General features: G+C 35.3%; 1 protein-coding gene across 1 annotated transcript in view; it reads right to left on the bottom strand.

The window, feature by feature from the left end:
• Positions 1 to 22,397, bottom strand: part of LOC135074111 (centaurin-gamma-1A) — a 337,729-nt gene that overhangs the window by 104,976 nt on the left and 210,356 nt on the right. The gene's annotated exons all lie outside the window — the stretch shown is intronic.

Raw genomic sequence — 22,397 nt, 5'->3', positions numbered from 1 at the left:
ATTTTGAAGGAAACAAGAGCAACGTAACTAAATTCAAATTTCAAATTCAAATTTTTTATTGCATATTGTTTATCGGTGACTTTTTTTTTATCTGTAGTAGGATAGAAAATCAAAACATGGTTTACCATCCTTTCTATGGGAAGTGTGTCAACCAAACATTGCACTTGCTACAAACATGCCATAAAATTGTTATAACATATCCGACCACCATAAAATATACACTATGTGTTTACCATATGGCGTGTGACCTACAAAAACGTGCTAGACCGAACATGGGTTACTGTGAAAACAATTATGACTCATATTATAATAATATACAGCGTTAGGTGTGCTTTATCGATTCTTTTGTATCTGTATAATTATGATAACACACTAAAGATACATATTGAGGTGAACTAAATTAGAAGTTATTAAAGAAATCATTCACACGTCATTCATCATGCAGTCCCAAAAATGTAGAGATTATACTTTGACTAGCGGCCGCCCGCGACTTTGTACTCGTGGATCCCGTTTTACCCTCTTAGGGGTGGAGTTTCGTAAAATCATTTCTTAGCGCATGCCTACGTCATAACATCTACCTGCATGCCAAATTTCAGCCCGATCCGTCCAGTGGTTTGGGCTGTGCGTTGATAGATCACTATATCAGTCACCTTTGATTATAATTATGATACCTATCTCATACACTTATGCATATGCCCCCAGTGGGAATAGAATTCAATACGTTAGACTCACTAGTATGCAAATAACGCAAACCACGGGTCAGGAATTGAGAATTTTAAGTTAATTCAGAATTTAAGACGCTACATCGTTTTGCATTTTAAAACAAGCTCGATAAATCTTGATTCCGGCATTTACCAAGAAAATATATTAAAATTCTATGCTAACAATAGTATTAACATACCTGTGTAGCTGTGTAGTCATGACGTTAGTTAAGCTATATTGACTCACGTGTATTTATAAAACACTAGCCTTTTGTATGTAGATATAAATTTTAACAGAAATAATACATTTTCTTTGTAATTTTGATCAGGATATAAAATATACTAGCTCTCCGCCTGCGGCTTTGCCCTCGTCAAGTTTTGGGTGTATGTTAAAAACCGGGATAAAAACTATCCTATGTCCTTTCCCGGGACTCAAACCATCACTATGCCAAATTTCATCAAAAATCGGTTTAGTGGTTTAGGCGTGAAAGCGACACAGAGAGACAAACAAGAGTTAATTTCGCATTTACAATATTATAAGTATTAGTAGGGATTGGCTTTTGCCTGTAGCTTCGTCGATCGATCATCAAAAAATGTAAAAGCATTTAAAAAATAATTTCTTTTTTACAGGGCAACATTTTTAGAATCTCACCAGTTATGTTTTAGAAACTTATGTAACCAAATCAAAGGTAAAACACGATAATATCGTCTTCCAATTATCAGTTTCAACGCCATTATATTTACGGAAACATTAGCGATTCAAACGAGTCGATAATAGGAGTATACGCTGCATTATGCTCTTCGTGTAATGAATTATGCAGCTGATTTCTAGGCTGAGATGATGCTAAATTGATGATTTTCACCCGAACGCAATCGTTGCGTAATTATTATTGTTGAGTAGTCATTAGCTAGCTGATGATTAAAGGCTGATGGTCGAGGCTTGATGTCGATGACTTTGTTAGCATCTTCATCAACTTTTAGATGTAGCGTACCCGCTGAAAACCAGCTTCGTGACTTGACGACCTGTGTCATGTTACGATTTTCGCTGAGTGGGCGCCTTTTCAGCATGGCTCAATAATGTTAACCTCTGTACATGTATTATGCACCTAAATGTTAAATGCTGAATAAAGATATTCTATTCTATTCTATAGCGTCTCGGTGGTCAAGTGTTATTATTCGTAGTAGCGTCGCTATGGTGTACAGTCCAGTGGTAGTAGAGTCCTCGAGATTCAGAGGTCTCTGGTTCGAATTTTTTTCATTTATTTTCCAAATACACATAATATTACCATAGCCAGCTTCTGGCAAATTGTGACACAGTTTGTCGGCAGATTAATTAGGTTGATTGTAACAAGGGTAAAATCTCTACGTATTTGTTCCTATTTACTTAGGAGGTATTTACATGTCCGAAAAAAATGCTTCGGCTTCGCAGACTTTATGGCTTTAATAGATTATCCAATTCAAAACCTTATATGGTAGAAACTTTGTTGTTCCAATATTATATTCACACGTTTTTCGTAATAGGGTATTCCCTAGTTAATAGGTACAAAAATAAATCCTAGAGTCATATTTCCTTATTTATAAGTACTAATACGAACATTAAATATAAATACGATAATAATGAACCAAATGACATTCTTAGAAAAAGTGATATGACGTCAGAAATATTAAAATTCATACGCTACCACTCACCGGACTTCCTCTTCTCATTCACAAGGACCAGAGATTTGGTTCTTTTGACCCTCAACGACCTCCTCCTTATAGACCTCATGAGAGCCTCAGGCATCCTCGAAAACCTGGGCGAGTCCACCCTCTTTTCGGGCATGAAAAAGTTCTTGACCGCTAACATCGTCATTGTAAACCACTTCACCTTTTCTTCAATTAAAACAGTGCCTTCATCTTCCAATCCTTAACTGCACAATCCAAATTTTATAACCGATTACACTTAAGTTGATCACACGATGAATCTATTGTTTTCTATCACCATTTTCATCTACCTATTGTTCGAAGCAATCACTATTCGGAACACGGTAACTGGAAAGATATCCGCTGCGTTTAGTCGCGGCGTTTTCACGACTCGCGACGTGTCCGCACCGTACGACGGTCGGTAGAGCACTGGGGTCTGAGTTGATTCTCGTTGAGAATTCGAATCGAGAGAGCATTCGATTCGGGCTGTTATCTATTATCACGGTTTACCTAGCACAATCGGAGGTCGTTGATAAGCAAGGCCGATTGTTGAGATGAAATTAGTTTTTGAATGGTGCATAGCATCTATGCCACTCGTGATAAGGTTGGTAATGTAAAAACAAATATTCACAGACTCTACATAACTACAGGTAAAATTATTTGCGCTCTGGATGTGCGTGATAAAGATAATCTAAAATATTAGCTTAGGATTTTATTTGGCAAACATCTTAGTTATCGCACTGCGCAATAGTATACGCATGTGTTGTATTTGGTTTTCAAATATCAAATAGGAAACTAACGATATTTGTATATTTTCTTTAGATACGATGATAAACAAGATGCTGTCCTGATTTTTGTAGTTACATAGTTTAGTTCCGATAGTTTATGTTCTGTGCTTCTTAAATTCTCTACAAAAATATCATTTTCTTTATCTTTACACACTTTGATGTTTCTGGATTGAGAATCAAAAAGGTAGAGTTTAAGGCTGAGTTGCAACAGCTTAAAATAACCGGTATTTTTCTATGGAGTTTGACAGATTGAAGTTTTTTAAAGTTAACATAAGATGGTGCAACTCAGCCTAAAAATGTCATGACGTACAATCGCGCCAATAACCAACATTATCAAAAAGTTTAATAATGAACTTTAAAATAAGTTAACAAGAGACGCGAATCCCGTACAGTCGTCCCAATAAACCGCTCTACATTCCTCTTCATTTGCCATAATGACCTGCCCATTCATTTAAATTTGGCCGACGTGGGCGTAATTGTGCCTTGATTAATTTATTGTTTGCTGTACAAACTCCAATGATTTATGGAGATAAAAGGAAATTAAGCTGATAGAGTTATCAGTGGAGTGATCAATCAGTGTCGGAAAACGATTGGAAAATGGTTAAATATCTGAAAAAGTAAGTTGTAGCGCTATTTTCCATCACATTTGTAAAATAGATTTTTTAGACTAGTCCCGTCAATCCCACCACCTAACTTTGACGATAACCGGTGTTTTTTGCATGGAGTTTGACAGATTTCTGACGTTTGTCAAAGTTAAGTTGGATGGTGCAACCCAGCCTAAAATGCTAAAGTAAATTAAGATCGTCAAAATTCTACCGTTCTATACTCTTGTAGGAAGGTAGGTATTTCTTATAATTATTATTGTTCGTTTTTGTGTGGTGAAAAACTCTATGAAGAAACAAATTACATCTGAGGATTTCTGAATAATAAAAAAATATTTTCTAGTTACTATTTCACAATTAATGACTGCCACGTTAGAACATGTCTAGGCCTCTTGACTTTGCAAGTTTCATTTAGAAATTCTAAGCTGACCTTGCGGATTTGAGAAATTATTTGAAAATACGCAAACATTGCAAAGTAATGTCTGTATGTTTGCCTTTTGAAATCTGCCTGGATAAACATAGCACTATGTTGTAATAAACTACAATCTTCTTCAACTATCATAGTAGGGGAGAGTTCGGTATATTGTACCGCCGGGTAAATTGTACCACCCCCATATTTCGTAAAGTATTTATTGAATGTCTGTAATTGCAACACTCAGCGATACACAACTAAAATCAATTAATATCAGCCATGTGGTTTTTGCCGTGACAACAAACACGTGTGTTTTATTTTGAAAAGTATTTTTTCATTGTTTTCAAGTAACTTTTGACAATACATGTTTAGTTTGTAATTTTGTTAAATTTAATCACAGGGTGTTTCTAATATATTATTTAGAAGCGTAAATTAGTGTGGATTACAATTATTTGAAACATTTTTCGGTATTTATAAGCTATATTTTTTGCCGATTTTTTAAAAGCACTATCACCTAGTCGGCTAAATTGTACCAAATCAAGTTGTATGAAACTTTACCAAAGGATTTTGAAATTATTTTAGCAAATCATATTTTGAAGTTATAATAGCGTAGTTATGTTTGACTAACAATAAATGAAAGCAAAAGACTGGCAAAGTAGATTAGGTACAAGTGTGCGTTACGATAATTGGAATTACAAAACTTGTACTTAAAATCGTGATAACGTGTAAAACAATATCGATTGTCTATGTTATTAACTACTGTTCCTTTTCATTTCCTAATTTGTTAAGAATGTATCGTATAATATTTTGCCATGGTTTTTTTATAGGCTTGAAATTTATTGAAATCTAATTTAGTAACCCTGTGGTACAAATTATCGAACCGGTTGGCTAAATTGGACCGAAGCTCTGAACTCGTACTTCGTTGATTTGTGCTAAATATACAACAATCATGTTAATTAATACTTATGAAATAGTAAGTTGAATAATGTATCTTTTATTATATACCATGAACATTAGCAAAAACAAAAGAAAACTATGTGTAAAATGGGATTGAAAAAAACTGGTCCAAATTAGCGGACTCTCCCTTATGTTATTAGCTTGTGCTTTGGCGAATCGAAAGTAATAAAAACCTATAATAATATATGACGGCGCATTTCCATTTTTAATAATATTCTAACAATTTAATTTAAGCATTGAGTTGCAAAAATAAAAGTAATTCTATTGATTTTTCTGACACTTAGGTTACTGTCATATTATGATAATTTGATTTTTATAATTTGATTGCATGCATGTAATAATTTTGATTTTGTATTATGATTCCAAAATAATTCTCTGTATTATTAAAATAAGCTCAGTTATAAAATAAGTCGCTAAACTAAGGAGGGACTGTGTAGTCCGCGTGGGCTTGCGAGTTGCGTCAGCGTGCGTAGTGGGGGTGTAGTGGGGAGGCTGCCTTAGTAGCAAATCAAAGCCCGGTCGTGCAGTGGTGCTCGAGACGTCGCGCTGAACGTAGCTCGCAATTCTACGTACTCCGTAAAGTATTCACATTGTTATTCTGTTCAAACGAATAAACGTTTTTTTGTGTGAAGTGTTTCGGGTCTTATTTAACAAACGCTGCTTCCCGCCTATGGACTCGCATGAGCGTAACCTAGCTCGGAAATCCTTCATCAGAAGTGGAGATGAACCAGGAAGCAGAAAATCATAATTTAAGACCTGGCAGCCCCATTACGTACCGAACGAGACAAATGGAAGAGTTTATTCGAATTGCAACACCGAAACCTTATGGAACTAATGAAAACTATGCTTGGACCGTAGAAAAAGGAGCGTCTTGTGTTACCCGAGTTCAACCCTGATGATCCAGAGGCAGATGCACAGGCATGGTGCATTACAGTGGACATCTGTATGAAAGAAAACCCTTTAAGCGGAAGCCAGTTGGTGGACAGGAACATTATTCCTCAGCCAAGCCTTAAAGGGATCAGCAGCGACATGGCTTGCAAACAATAGTCATGCTGAAATTTTATGGTCAGTTTTTTTTTTCATCCCCTTTCCATACAATTGAGACACCGGCTGCTACATTGTTTTACATCCTATCAAGCAATCTAAAAGAAGACTAATCAAGCAAGTGATGCCAAGAAGCGGCGAGCCTGGACACCTGGCGCCACACTGCAACCAGAATAAGAAGCCTGAAGACAGTGAACAATCTCCCACTGAGCGAAGAGTGAATATCTGTGCCATCAAACCTGCATCGGATCATCTTTACAATCTGGGTGAGAAGTTTCCATTTTGTTTTGATTCTAGTTCGGAATGCTCGTTAATAAGAGACTGTAGCCCAACGTCTTCCCGGTAAAAGGGACTACAATTTATTCAAACTCTTAGGCATAGGAAAATCAAGCTTTCATTGCAATACCCAACTTGCTGCTACAGTAACATTACAGGGTTATTCTGTAAAATTATTGTTTCATGTCGTCTCAGATTCTTCATTAGACAATGATATTTTGATAGGGCGCGATTTAATTAAGTTGGGCTTTTCTGTTGAAATTTCTGAAAATTGTATTGGAATCAATAAAACTCGAGTAGTTTAGTTACACAGTGTGAGTTTGGTACAGAAGTAAATTTCAAAGCATACCTACAGGCAAAGTAAAGTTAGTTCTGGACAGCTCGAAATACAACTTGTGGATGCCAATCGCACAGTGCAACGATGTCCATACTTTTTGATACATAATACATAATTGAATGATAATTTGGAGACAGCTGGATGTGCCGATGACGGCAGTAGTAAGTGCCTATACAAGTTTTGAAACGATTTGTCTGTGTGACATAGGTCTTGGTGACGCGGTTATGTACGACATAAGTCTGTGTGACAACATTAGTCTTTATGACAACATAGTCTGTGAGACAACATTAGTCTATGTGACAACATTAGTCTGTGTGACAACATTAGTCTGTGTGACAACATTATTCTGTGTGACAACATTAGTCTGTGTGACAACATTAGTCTGTGTGACAACATTAGTCTGTGTGACAACATTAGTCTGTGTGACAACATGAGTCTGTGTGACAACATGAGTCTGTGTGACATGAGTCTGTGTGACAACATGAGTCTGCGTGACATGAGTCTGTGTGACAAGAGTCTTCGTGACAAGAGACTGTGTGACATGAGTCTGTGTGACAACTCCCAATGAAATAAGGCCAGAATGGCCGAGCGTGCCTTAACAATCTATCAAAGCTTAGTTTATCTTGTTTCAGATTCCGATACTAAGGAGACACACGAGGGCGTGTGAAGACGCAGGACGGCCGTGACGGCGCATTTCCATTTTTAATAATATTCTAACAATTTAATTTAAGCATTGAGTTGCAAAAATAAAAGTAATTCTATTGATTTTTCTGACACTTAGGTTACTGTCATATTATGATAATTAGATTTTTATAATTTGATTGCATGCATGTAATAATTTTGATTTTGTATTATGATTCCAAAATAATTCTCTGTATTATTAAAATAAGCTCAGTTATAAAATAAGTCGCTAAACTAAGGAGGGACTGTGTAGTCCGCGTGGGCTTGCGAGTTGCGTCAGCGTGCGTAGTGGGGGTGTAGTGGGGAGGCTGCCTTAGTAGCAAATCAAAGCCCGGTCGTGCAGTGGTGCTCGAGACGTCGCGCTGAACGTAGCTCGCAATTCTACGTACTCCGTAAAGTATTCACATTGTTATTCTGTTCAAACGAATAAACGTTTTTTTGTGTGAAGTGTTTCGGGTCTTATTTAACAAACGCTGCTTCCCGCCTATGGACTCGCATGAGCGTAACCTAGCTCGGAAATCCTTCATATATTTTTTCTTTGATTATAAGAGTTCGTGACATTCTAGCATTTATATTTTTGTCCCCAGGATTCGAGTGGTTAACCACAGTTTTAAAATACTCAAAAGAAACTGACGTTGTTACGCAGAGAAAATTTCGTGAAATTATTCAACCCTCAGAACTCAATAAAAGTAATTTTATAATAAGTAACTCAACAATTAAATAAAAAAATAATCATTGATTCTGGTAGCAAAATACCGGTTAAAAAAACACCTGCCGTAGTAACAAGACATGAATATTAGGATTTTTGCATTTTATTTCGCAAACATTTTCCATTTAAAAAGCAAAAGGTCATGGGTCAAATTTTGCCTGAGGCAGTCGATCTTTTTGAAAAATTCAAATTCAAATTTCGATGAACTTTACCAAATTAAACTTGCTTTTTTGCTTTAAGTACCACAGCAGAAGTTTTATTGAGTACTAGCGACCTGCCCCGGCTTCGCACGGGTGCTAAGTATACATTTATGTATAAACCTTCCTCTTGATTCTTTCTATCTATAAAAAAACACATCAAAATACGTTATGTAGTTTTGAAGATCTAAGCATACATAGGGACAGACAGACAGCGAAGCGGCTTTGTTTTATACTATGTAGTGATATTGCCACTACTTTTCTATTTAGAAGCTTATTACATCATCAATCTAAACATACATACATCCCTATTGCATCTTTGGGTTCTATTGTATTGTCGACTGTAACATAGTCCCATATTTCAAGAGCAAGGGCTAAAGGTTCAATGATGGGTGAATCCGTGCTCAGATCCGAATATTAACCAGTCACTGGTCTAAAAGACCCCACTTCATTTTCAACTTTATGCAGTGAAGATACGGTTGAAAACCAATGCTATTTTTTCCTGGTTAAGGGTTAACTGTACTCTAGTCTCTATTACTGTGGGATCTAGCCTTCGAAGTCCCTTGCTTTTGTTCTTCAAGCGGCTTTAATGCTTTTTTAAGTTGCACCATTTTGAGAGAAAAATTACGTTTTGGCACTTCCTGCTTTTAGCTTGTCGCATAAACGAGGTAAGTAAATTATACTAGCAAGTGCTACTGGGACAACTTCTTTTAAGAAACTCAAGAGCATATAATAACAAAGTACTAGCACAGGTACTAGTACTTCGTTCGTTTCAGCCAAATAACGTCCACTGCTGAACAAAGGCCTCCCCCAAGGTTTTCCACAATGAACGGTCCTGCGCTGCCCGCATCCAGGCTCTTCCCGCGACCTTTACCAGATCGTCGGTCCACCTACTAGGTGGAGTAGTACATTCTGTGATACTACCTAATAATTAGTGTAGCATAATAGTAGAGCCGCCCCATTCCGTCTGGCCAGGGTAAGGAATGTAGACCAAATTCTCCATTTGCCTCTAGTAAATTGGATAGGGTCGTGTTCCTGCAGTGGATTCCTAAATGACCCGATGATGATATTAGGATAGATTTTAATAAACCCATTTGCCTCTGTTCCACAGAAGGTGTAGTAACAGTAAAGATAGGTCGTTTTACACAAAATGAGCACATTTGCGTAAACTATGCAAAGAAGGCATTTCAAAGGCTGCAAGATGTGAATAGCTGTAGAATGGCTCCACATTTGAGCTGCAGCCTGAATCTGGGGCACCTTCGCCCGCCATTAATTTAGATTACCGCTGCATCAGGTATTCTAAGGATGTTCATTTTTGTTGGAAAATCGCACCTAGTTCAACTACTTTAGGAGCCACAGTGTTTACTTTGGAGTCTGTACTGTACACTGTTGCAGTGTAATATATACTCAACATCAAATAAACCGCACCTTCCGCGACGCGAACTTTAACGATTTTCTTCTCACAAAATCATGGTGCCCCAACAATATTGGTGTTATTTGAAAGCCCAATAAATATCATTAAAGAAAAACACATTTAATTTCTTAATAAATGATTAACATGTACCATAAATGTGACTTGAAAAAATACCTCACTTTGGGCCCACCTATGGGATCAATTAGACCATTTTTTATGGTTATAAAACCAAATAATGATTTCACGTGTCCTCTTTAACAGATGGATAGCAATTAAACCCAACTTAACAGTTTTATAGCCATAAAAGTTGGCTCTAGCGTAACTACCTATTTTTTGAAGAAGTGACTCTGGATCCTTCTAAAGACACATTTTTGGGGTAAAAACCTTTCCTTTAATGAAATGAAGGTTAGAACTAAGCTTTTGAATGGTACCAATATTGGTGGGAAGTGGGGATGCATACGTTTGAAAATGCTTGTCGCGGGAGGTGCGATTTATTTGACGTCGAGTGTATTTAATTGGCATTCTGATAGATATAGAGTTGTGAGACTGCCCTAGATTATCAAATGTGTTCGGAAAACAAATGTAAACCACTGACAACCCGACAAAGAAATTGGACTAGATATGAATTATGTAAATTTACCAAACGTTTCAGACTTCTTTTGGCATCATGTGAAAGCAAATATTCTTGGCATACTAGATACTAGGTATTGTTATTTTGGCTATTTTTATAAGGTCAGATATGAAAAATATTCAATTGAAAAGGGGCTATGAAAATGTGCAGAAAGATGTCTAGCTCGTACCAATTATTGTGATAAAGCTTTGGAAAAAGGTCGATAACGATGACTGAGTTTCTTACGCTTTTTTTTTCTAATTTGCATATTAAATAATTATGTACCTACATAACATAATCATGTACAAAATAAATATGTAGGTACATCGATTAAGCGAAATGAAAGGTCCATTATAGTTAAGAGTAAATAAGAACCAAGTCTTATGAATCCAATTAAGCAAACTTCACGTAAAGGCTGATAAGACCGCAATATTCTAATGCTCATTCATGCTTTAAAGCGCTAAATTGCTACATCCACAAACGCGGAGTCGTGCAGACTCATATCGGGCACATCGCAATTATGGCACGTTCTTTACATTTTGCATTGTCAACCAACCAGCTTGGACCTCCCACCCCCTCTTCCTGCTTCCAAAACTTGTTGCTGCAGAGGAATCTGGTCTATTAGTAGGGTTCTAGTAAGACTGGTTACGGTTAGAACATGCAGTTTTAGTACGCCACTATTATACTCTGCTTTATTGTTGTGCGATAAAAATTCACGTTTCTGAACAAACTGTGTGAGCTTGTTTTATGCAGTTTGTATTTGGTCAGCAGTTATCCCCCTGGTAGTCCTTTTCTTAGTCTGTGGTATCAAAAAAAGTGGTAAAGGGATTACTAAGTCCAATAAATATTATTCTTTTTTTTTATGCATAACAAGGCAGGTATTTGACCACAATCGCACCTGATGTTAAGTGGGATGCAGTCTACGATGGTACATATCTGCCCTGTAAGTGCCTATTTACTCTCGCCTTGAAAAGGCCCGCATTATAGTCTTCGGGAAAGACAGCAGCAGGCAACGAATTCCAGTCCCTATCTGTTAGCATTATAAAATCATTCTATCATATTTTTTTAACTGCAGCAACACAACCAGGCTTATAGTTCCACACACACAACAAAACAGCTCACTTGTGCCCACAACTTGTTGTGCATTGTCACTTTAAGAATCCAGTTGCATATCTCTACTATGATTAAGAATCTTGTCCCTCAAGCTCTATAGACCCGTCCTTCAGTATTCCTATTTAATTATGCCTTATTTGTTAGTGCCCATTTCGAGAAAGCAGCTCCGCCCACGTCAGGCATCGAACCGGTTGCCGCATCCTTCCACGCCACGACCCGTTTGCGTTCCACTGGTGATGGAGGGATGATTGTATTACGATTCTATTCGATGCGATGTCATAGAAATTGATTGGCTATTCAGTGACGTCACGGTTTGCGATATGAATAAAGGTGCATGCCTAAATTGGTATGTAAACTTGAGTAGGTATTGTCTTCTATTCCTTTAGGGATTCTTTCTTCATTGGCTTTATGTACGAGTTGTATAATCTAAACGACATGGAATATGTTACATAGCAAAATGTCTGAAAACAATGCTGCCCCACATATTACAACTACACCAGGAAGGAAAAGAAAATAGTATGTTCCGTGGAAGTAATAATTTTACATAACATGCAAAAACATATTTAATATTACATATCTCAAAGAATCTAAAACTAATAATTTTACATAACCTGCAAAAACATATAAAGTATCACATATCTAAGAGAATCTATATATCAGTTATAAAGTGACATGCTATTGTCGCTTTCCATTTCTCACAATGTTTCCCACCAGATCATTAATAACCCTGTTTCCTTTCTAGTGGGAAGCGATTTCATTGATTTACCTATAAACACAAATTTAGAACAAAAGATGGTTGAAAAGATGCTATATTTTTTATCTACAACCGGGAAGCTCATGGCTTGCATCTCTTTTGATGAAGAGATGATCAAGCTGAAGGTGGAAGCGATTTTTACCCAGAATCCCCAATGAGAGACGAATTGGTTTTATAACTCTTACTGCCTAAACACAACACATTCATAACAGGAATAAAAAAGCTATTAACTACGAAATGCTATTACACCATAAAAGAATATTTAGAGATAAAATTCATTAGCGATGTACCTAAACTATAATTTTCTATCTATGATAAAAAGAAGCCTCCTCTCTTATAAATTTTTAGTTTGCAGCGCCCAACAGGGTCCTTAATGATCTCCAAATGTAACTATGTAACACCTAAATGTACTATTAAGGAAGCAATAAACGTATTGAGTATTGACAACAATGCTGCTATCATAGTTGTTATATGACGATAGATTTATCCTGGGTTGTGCCAACTTACTTTACTATAACAAACGTCGAAAGTCTATCAAACTCCATATTAAAACACCGGTTAAAATTATAGTAATGGTTAAAGTTAGATGATGCAACTCAGCCTTAGATAAGAATGTAGTAGCTAGCCCATCTAAAAACCTGAATTGAGAAATAAGCCCAACAACAAACAGTTTCAAACATGTCACTTTTTATTTAAACGATCCTAAAAAAAGAAATGTCGTAAATAGCGTCAATTTATTTCCAAACGTCCACATTATCTTAAAATAATGATACAACAATGAGATAGAAATAACTTCAAAGCTACCCAGAAATTATCCCCGCTCAGCTTACGGGGCCGTTTCTAAAATCACAAAGCCCTACATCTGGGTTGATATTAAACAAACTACTTCTTCAAAGGGCCCTTGTATCTACAATTATTTCACGACAGACAAAAGATGCCCTGTAATTTTGCCCGGAGCCATCCCCGTAAAAGGTCAGAGTTGTTTCATTATATTAATTAAGTAAAGATAACAACTTATTTTGAAATCGGATAGCTTAGGGGCACATTAGCGAAATAGAAAAGCCGTGTAAAAATCACACGTTCATTCTTCGGGTTTGGTTATTGTTGACTCCAATTCTTATAAACGAGTACCTACATCTTTTAACTGGAAAATAAAATTAATAAAGATATCTGACCTCTTTAGTAATATTATGTATTTTTTACGTATCTTGGCTTCTTTAAGAATGATCAAGATTGCAAAAAATATACTTATAGGTACACCTTATCAAGCAAGTAAACAAACGACGAGTGAGGCCTATTATTGCATTGCTCGAGAACAATAACAGACCATAATTATTACCTTTCTCTTTCACACAATTCTAGTTTACCCAGACAAAAATAAACAAGACAAGATAGACCTGTTGCCTACGCACCTGTCCACCTACATCCATAAACAAATCAAATTATAACACTGATCTCTCCCTCTCACACGATATGGCCAGATAAAGACGGAAGATTAATGTCTAATTTAAACAGGACAGGACCTAGAATGAAGCCTTGTGGAATGCCGTGTAGGCAGAAGCGAGTTGGTTATTAAATATAGTTGTTCTCTACCAAATTGCCTTGAGCTGACTTGCAGATCTAGTTATCGCCTGTGTTACCAAATAAAATTATGGTTATGTCAGTAGCAGTCTAGAGAATAATAAATATTGATAAAAAAGTCACAAACCAGATCGATGTCATAAAACAGCAAAGGGCATACCTGAAAAGAAGTAACGTTATTAAGTTTCATGACGTAAAATAAAAATAATTTAATAACACTTAAAACTCTACTAAATGACATCGTTAAAGTGTAAAAGATCGGATAGAATGAGCTCTTAAACAGACATCGAAGTTACATAAAAATCTAGTTATCTATACTTAACAAAAGAAAATTTTTACGAGCGCCGGCATCTCCCGATCCAATGAAAGAGTTTACGAGATACGAAGGGACAAGACAACACGAACATAAATTTTAAACATTAGTGGTTTTCTTTCGATAGCTTTTGACAATATGGATCACACATTTGATTCTAATCCAATATTCCCTTTATGTTTGATGCACTAAGGTTTTAATTCGAGTGTTAGAGAGCGATAGTAACTAAAGAGCATAATTTGACAATGTTGGGTTGAGGTTTCCACCGTGAGAACAAAAAGTTGATGATTATAAAAGTGACCAACATGATAGACCTCTGGGAGGAGATTATATTCAACATCTCTGAAGCAAACACAAGGAAATGAAGGATCAAGATACACTGGAAAATGGTAATGGGATGTTAATGGGTGTGTGGTGATGAGGTTATTATGGCATAGTGCCGTCATATTACGATATTAAGACAGTAAAATGCACTGCGGTGACACATTCGTGTTATGACATAGGTTATGCACCTATCATTAGATAGTTTGGATTCTGAATTAGTTTAGAAAAACAAAGAAGTAGTGTCTGAAAGTTTCATCTCTTAAGTTTAAGACTTTTTTTTTATTAGGATAGACTCTAGTTATTAGTACAGACTTTAATTATTAAATCGGTTATCCGATTGAAAGAATTTCCATTACATTTTCATTTCCATTCAATTTCGATCATTCTATTTTTATTTTTCTATTATTAGCTCGTTGTGGTTTCATTTATTGTGATGCGATTCTCTCTTTTTATAGAACTGTCTCATTTATAGCAAATTGACGAGGGTTTAACACAGTTTTCCACTTCAATCTACGCCTGAAAATATCCACATTCAGACGAAATTGCAACTGTTTGAGCTTTCTGAAAATGGCATTTACTACATTTGATAGACGAAGATGAGTATTAGGCACAAATCCAGAGACGTGTGAAATTAAGACAGTGACTTTGTTGAAAAGTATCTGTTTCAGAACATATTTCAGCATCAATATTCTTTTAACCTTTAACCGACGACGTGCGGTCTCACAGACCGCTCCGGATTTTGAAATTTCTGGATTGCAATGTTCTACTTACTCCCGTGTCCCGAGCGTCTCAGTACCTTCGAGTTTAGTTGCCCAAACGCCATTACAGGTAGTGGATACATCGACGAGGGCAGTTTTAATAAGATAATTCGATTTAAAGTTCAACAGCGGTCTGTGGGACCGCACGTCGCAGACTACGTGACATTTTTGTACCGTACTGAAAATTGCGTTTTTGTTTTAGACGACTCATTTTTCGTAAAAATGATAGATCCTGAGCCACCACAACCTAGGAAAAGACATTTCCTAATGATATATTGATATTTGAACATAATATTATGTAAAAGATGGTAGTCTGTAAAAAATACCGCGAAACGGGTGGTAAAGCAAACAGTGACATGTATTCTAGGCTCTGACATGCCAAATCAGCCTGATGTCATTTCACCAGCTGCAAAAAAGACGTACATTTTAGTCTACCTAAATTGAAAACGAATTTATCTTACAGGTGTTACCTATGCATACCGAAAATGCTTGGCATGCGGTAAAAAAAAATGTCCTGATTGTGCCTAATGTTTACCATACGTCAAAATTTTTTTATACATGTAATGTACGTGTCATTTATTTTCATTTTATTCATTATATTCACTATATTTAGGAAAGAGAATAGTTTTTCTCGCTTTGATTAAAATTTACAAGTTATATAGGTATTATTGAGCTCTAGTGTAATTTCAATGAAATTAAGGGTCAAAAAAGTTTTAGCCATATTTAAATAAAAAATATACATTAATTCCTCGCAAATTATACGTATGTTTATTTGTAATACTATAATGTTCTCAAAAAATATGAAACCAATACACTTTTATGCAAAAAATGATTACTTTTTGAGTAAACAGTATAGCGGTCCCACAGACCGCACGTCGCAGACGGCGTGACAAAAAAATCACGTCGTCGGTTAAAGGTTAAGATGACACAAAATGTGAAGATAATAATTTGTAAAGCATATACTAAGCTCCAACCAATATGTGGTCCCGAGGTGGGGCAAGCTAGGTTCGGTTGGAACTTGCAAAGGGCCGACATAAGTACTAATACAGAATTTGATTAAATATTCTTGTATTTAGTAAATATTTATGTTATGGCAGCTTTTTCATCTTATGCTAAACATTTTCAGTGAGTTATGAAGTCTAATGAGGTGATCATTTTTCATCCAATGTTTATGAAATCTGGATAATGAATGGTCTATTTGGAAGATAGTGGGTAGTAGACTCAGTAGCTATGGAGTTCACCTTGGGTTTATGGGTTGCGTTCCATTTCTCTATCATGAGGTGATTTATTATGGTATTTAGGTTTATTATGTCTACACTAGACGTATTACTCTACATCCCATGGTTGTTCTCAGAGATGGGTTAGTTTTTTAGATCAAAATAATATTTCATTATTTAGTCTTATAACAGCAAGTATAAGTAGTAATTTTAATCCTTTTGCTCGCATCCTTACAAGCTTTTAGAAACATTTTATAATCTTTGCAAATAATTTCTAAAATCATACAAATTTTCCCTGGCCTGAGTGAAATGTGATTCATTTCAATCATCAAATCAGAATCTATTGTCTACTTTGTGGAAACCAAAGTATTAATAAAGAGATCATTGACCCATCGTGACGTCACATCTAATCCAAAAACTCCACTCTATTCAAAACATATAAAACTGAATATATCTGACGCTTAACATTAATACCGACCTTATTTATAGGCAGGAATAAAAATATTGACGTCATTCCAGTTCAGAGAATTTTTCTTTCGAAACTTCTCATTCACGAACTCAATATTTTAGAGGGAATTCTGATTTAGATCTCACTGTTGACACCAAAGAGTCAAAGACTCAAATCAAAGTAAACAAAATGAATCCTGAACTTTTAGATAATTGTATAATAACAAACTAGCTTCGTAAACGTGAAAATCACTTTAATATTTTTTCCCATTTTCGCAACATTTTTCATTGATGCTTCCGAGATATTAGCGCATTGTAAGGTTGACATACAAACTCTTCAGTTTTTTAATATTTACTATAAATGAGCAAAAGGTACAGAAATGGATAATCCATGGATAATAATCTTATAAATAACCAATTATGTAGAGTCCCAAAGTCATACTCTAAAATGTTAGAGAGAGTATTTTCAATATAATTTATGCCACCCAAGCACTTACTGACATTCGAATGTCTGTTACACACGGTAGTAACTCACAAACCACTCTACAACCCGATACAAATAAGGAACCCCTTTGGAACCCCCTAATAACCGCCTAACACCGGGGCTCGCACACTTTACGATCCAAAACTAACTACAATTTACGATATCGCTATCTTTCTTTGTTCGTATTTCTTCAATAACATTAGTTACGAGCCGATGATCCGGCATCGATCTGTTTATCGATCGCTGAGGCGTAATCGATATAACGAAATAACCGATTATTCGATTAGGGTACCATTTCACACGGGTGCGTTTTATTTTATTGATTTCTATGGAGCATATATGCTTTCGAGATTTAGAAAACGTATTGAAAGATACCTTTCAAATAATTATTGGATTGGTGATTATAATTCAGAAAATATGAGAGAATCTAAACTGTTTTAATAAAAGAAATGACATGTAGAATGTAAAATCCTACTAATATTATAAATACCAATTTTTTTTGTGGGTGTCGGGATGTTTGTACTCTTTCACGCTAATAAAGCTACTGAGCGGATTTTGACAATCTTTACGCGGATGAAGCCGTGGGCAAGAGCTAGTATGTATGTAACTAAAGGAATGTAATCGATTGCTACGCAAAAATATCCAATATTTTCATCTGAAAATCTGTTTCAAGTGAGAATCACAGAATCATATTTAATTTGAAGTCTTAGCACACTCTTCTTTCTTTTAGAAGCGTTAGAACTCTCTCAGCAGATAAAAGTAGGTCCAGTTATAATAAGGAAACATTGCCACATTATCGGCAAGCTCATTACGGTATAGTCATAATAGGAAGCCGAAGGGAAAGTCTAGACGAATGCGACTTAACCGTAATTGCTATTCTAGCAGCCGCACGAAGAAAGTTCGCGCAATTATCCGCAGTTTCATCGTAACATCGGATATTACGGCAATGACAGACGCCCTGCACTTATTGGCGTTGCGAAACAAAGGTATTTTGAGTACAGTCGGAAACAGTATTGTTTTTTATTAAATAAAATCCAGTATTTGACCGCAATCGCGCGGAATTCGCACCTGATGTTTGAAAAGGGGAGCTTTGTACATTTAAGCTCATAGATCCTTGTTTAGAGTAGTAGTATCTTTTAGTTTTTATATATTTTTAGTATCTTAGTTTGTCGTTTGACAGATTGACAAACGAGAAAATCTGGTACCAAAGATTTATATTTAGAATTTAACTGGACTGATTCGGGATCGCTAACCCCATTTAAAAAAAAAAAAAAAAAAAAAAAAAAATTCAAAAAATATTTATTCAGTTTAGACCACAAGTGGCACTTATGAACGTCAATAGAAAATAATAAAAAAAGAAAAGGTAGCCCTTATGGGGCACTTTACATGTCTCCTTATCTTTTGGGCCCTACCAGCGCTTCGAGACAAACATATGGCAAGTGCTGAGAAGAAACGCCGGAACAAACTCAGTCACCACTTATTGCCAGGAATTATCTAACGGTAAGAATAGTCAAATTTAAGTAGGTACATCAAATATGTGCAGACTGAACTGACCACGCATCCTTGTCATCAATATAGTCTCGAACCTTGTAGTACCCTTTGGACATAAGGGTATTTTTTATATGTATCTTAAATTTGTTTATTGGCAATTCGACAAGGTTGTGTGGTATTTTCAACCGACTTCAAAAAAAAGGAGGAGGTTCTCAATTCGACCCGTATGTTTTTTTTTTTTTTTTTTTTCTATGTTTGTTACGCGATAACTCCGCCAATTATGAACCGATTTGAACAAATCTTTTTTCGGCGTATAGGTAATACCTCAAGGGTGGTCCCATTTAAATTTAATAATAGAAAAAACAACCCCCAAGGGTGGAAAATTGGGGATGAACTTTTTTATACGCAATATCTCCGCCGATTATAAATCAATTTGAACGATTATTTTTTTGTTGAATAGGTATTATCAAAAGGGTGGTTTCATGCGAATTTGAAGAAAATATTTCACCCCCAAGGGTGGAAAATTGGGGATGAACTTTTTTATACGCAATATTTTTAATTTTTAGTTTTTTTTTGTGTTCACGCATTTGAAGTCGGTTTTATTTTTTTTAAAAGTTAATTATGTTAAATATGGTAATACATTTCCCCAAGAATGAATTACCTATCTTATGCAACCTGAATGATGGAACAGCAAGTTTATTCTTATGTCTCGTGTTAAATGAGTGGACGTCACTTTTCTTAGTAAATAAATGTATATGTTTACGGACATACATAATGTTATCAAATATGTATTGCGAAGCCACAGTCAATATATTGATTTCTTTAAAAACTTCTCTAAGCGAGTCACGTGGTTTAAGACCGTATATTGCCCGAACAGCTCTTTTCTGTAAAATGAAAATTGATTCTATGTCTGCTGCTGAGCCCCACAGTAAAAGACCATAAGACATAATACTATGAAAATAACTAAAATATACAAGCCTTGCTGTTTCAACATCAGTCAAGTTTCTGATCTTTCTCACCGCAAAGGCAGCTGAACTAAGTCTTCCCGCCAAGGCAGCAATATGGGGGCCCCATTGTAATTTACAGTCTAGGGTAATACCTAGAAAGACAGTAGAGTTTATCAGTTCAATGCGTTCATCATTTACTGTAATATTAGTATTAACTTGTTTGACATTAGGCATAGTGAATTTTAAACATTTAGTTTTTTTTGCGTTTAATAGCAAATTATTAGTTGTAAACCAGTCTAATACTTTGGAAAGAGCATTATTCACGTCGTCAAATATATCCTGACGCCTGTCAGTTTTAAAAATTAAAGAAGTGTCATCAGCAAATAATACTATCTCACAAAGGTCCTTTGAATAAAAAGGTAGATCATTTATATAAATCAGAAAGAGCAATGGTCCCAGTATTGAGCCTTGGGGCACTCCCATTTTTAGGGGGGCGCCCGAAGAGTTAGTTCCGTGAATATTTACTTTTTGTAATCTGTCTGAGAGGTAAGAGTGTAATAGGCTTAAGGCCTTGCCTGATACGCCATAATGTTTTAGCTTAAATAACAGAGTTTGATGATCAACACAGTCAAACGCCTTCGATAAGTCACAAAATACACCAATAGCATCCTTTTTCTCCTGCCAAGCATCGAAAATGTGTTTGATAAGAGCAACCCCTGCATCGGTCGTACTTTTCCCTTTTGTGAACCCATATTGTTTTTCATGAAACAGTTTATTTAAGTTAAAATGAGACAGTAGTTGATTGAAAATAATTTTTTCAAATATTTTACTGAGCGCAGGTAGTATCGATATAGGTCTAAAGTTGGATGGGTCACTTTTGTCTCCTGCTTTAAATAATGGTATGATTTTACTATGTTTCATCAGGGTAGGGAACTGACCTTCGTTAATACATTCATTAAAGATATGAGCTAAATGGGGAGCTATAAGAGGAATGATGGGTTTTATTATGTCTGTTGATATGCCCCATATATCCTCTGTCTTTTTTATATTTAGTTCTTTGAAAGTTTTTATAATAACTATGGGGTCTATTTGTCTAAATTTTAATGGGCTATTGCAAACATCAACACAACCCTCGAGAAGAGACATTGCCTGATATGAACATGAATTAAGATTGCTTGTTGTTATGATTGGTACATTTGAGAAGTAACCTTCGAATGCGTTTGCTACCTTATCATTGCATTTAATATACTTATTATCAATTTTTAATGCGAATGTGTCATCCCGAGATATAATTCTACAAGTTTCTTTATTAATACAATTCCAAGTAGCTTTAATTTTGTTGCCAGAGTTTTTAATTTTGTCACGTATGTAAATAGATTTTGCCATGGTACAAACTTGTTTAAAAACTTTTGAGTATTTTTTTACATATTCTATAAAGTCCGGGTCGCTACTATAGGCTTTTCTACCATATAATTCAAACATTTTTTTCCTACTAATATAAATACCTACTGTAGCCCAGTCACTGAATTTAGTTTTATTGTTTTTAATAATAATTGTTTTCTTAGGAAAAGTTTTATTGAACTCATTTTTAATTAATTCAAATAATTGCTCATATAAAATATTTATACTACAGTTAAAATAATGCAAAAGTGGGACCTTATTAGATATTTGAGATTTAAATTTGTCTTTCTGGGATGCAGTGACTGGTCTATATTCTATTTCCTTGCTCGATGGCACAAAATGGTGTTGAAATGACACTATTTGACCGCAATGATCAGAATTAACAAAATTTATTATTGATTTCTCTAGCACTAAGCAGTTACAGAATATATTGTCTAAGCAAGTAGCTGATGTTGGAGTCACCCTAGTTGGTTCAGAGAAAAGATTTAACAAGTTAAAAGATTTGAATAAATTTAAAAACCGTATTGAAAGAGAGGAATCTTCTATTATATTAATATTAAAGTCTCCACATACAACTACTTTCTTTGAACTATTACACACTCTTCTAAGTACCTCTTCCATTGTGGTTTCAAATAATTCATAGTTACTAGATGGGGGTCTATATACACATACAATAACATAGTCGTCCAGTTCTGCACATGACAGCTCAATAGTTCGCTCGACAGAGAGAGATACAATATCTTTACGTTCTTTACATTTTAATTTATCATTGATTAATATTAGTGACCCTCCACATTAAAAAAGTCTACGGGAAAATAAAATATAATCTTTGTAATAATTTAAACTTGTTAACACTAAATTAAGTAAAATTGGTGGTTTAATGCCAGACAGCCATTAATATTTCAGTTTGTGATATTTTTTATCATTACCAACTACAAATATTATCATTTCATGATATTTTTTTTATGTGACAGGAGGCAAACGAGCAAACGAATCACGTGATGGTAAGTGACTTTTTCTACGTATTATAAAAATCAGCTTTACAAAATAAATATTAGCTGTTAATAATTAGTAACAAATCATTAAAAAGTAATCAAATCATTTGTTTAACGGTAAAATACGGGTAAAACGAAGAGTTTTTAATTAACTATCAAAA

This window comes from Ostrinia nubilalis, chromosome 8, assembly GCF_963855985.1.
Source record: "Ostrinia nubilalis chromosome 8, ilOstNubi1.1, whole genome shotgun sequence".
NCBI classification, from domain to species: domain Eukaryota; kingdom Metazoa; phylum Arthropoda; class Insecta; order Lepidoptera; family Crambidae; genus Ostrinia; species Ostrinia nubilalis.
This window is presented reverse-complemented; position numbering and strand designations above follow the sequence as displayed.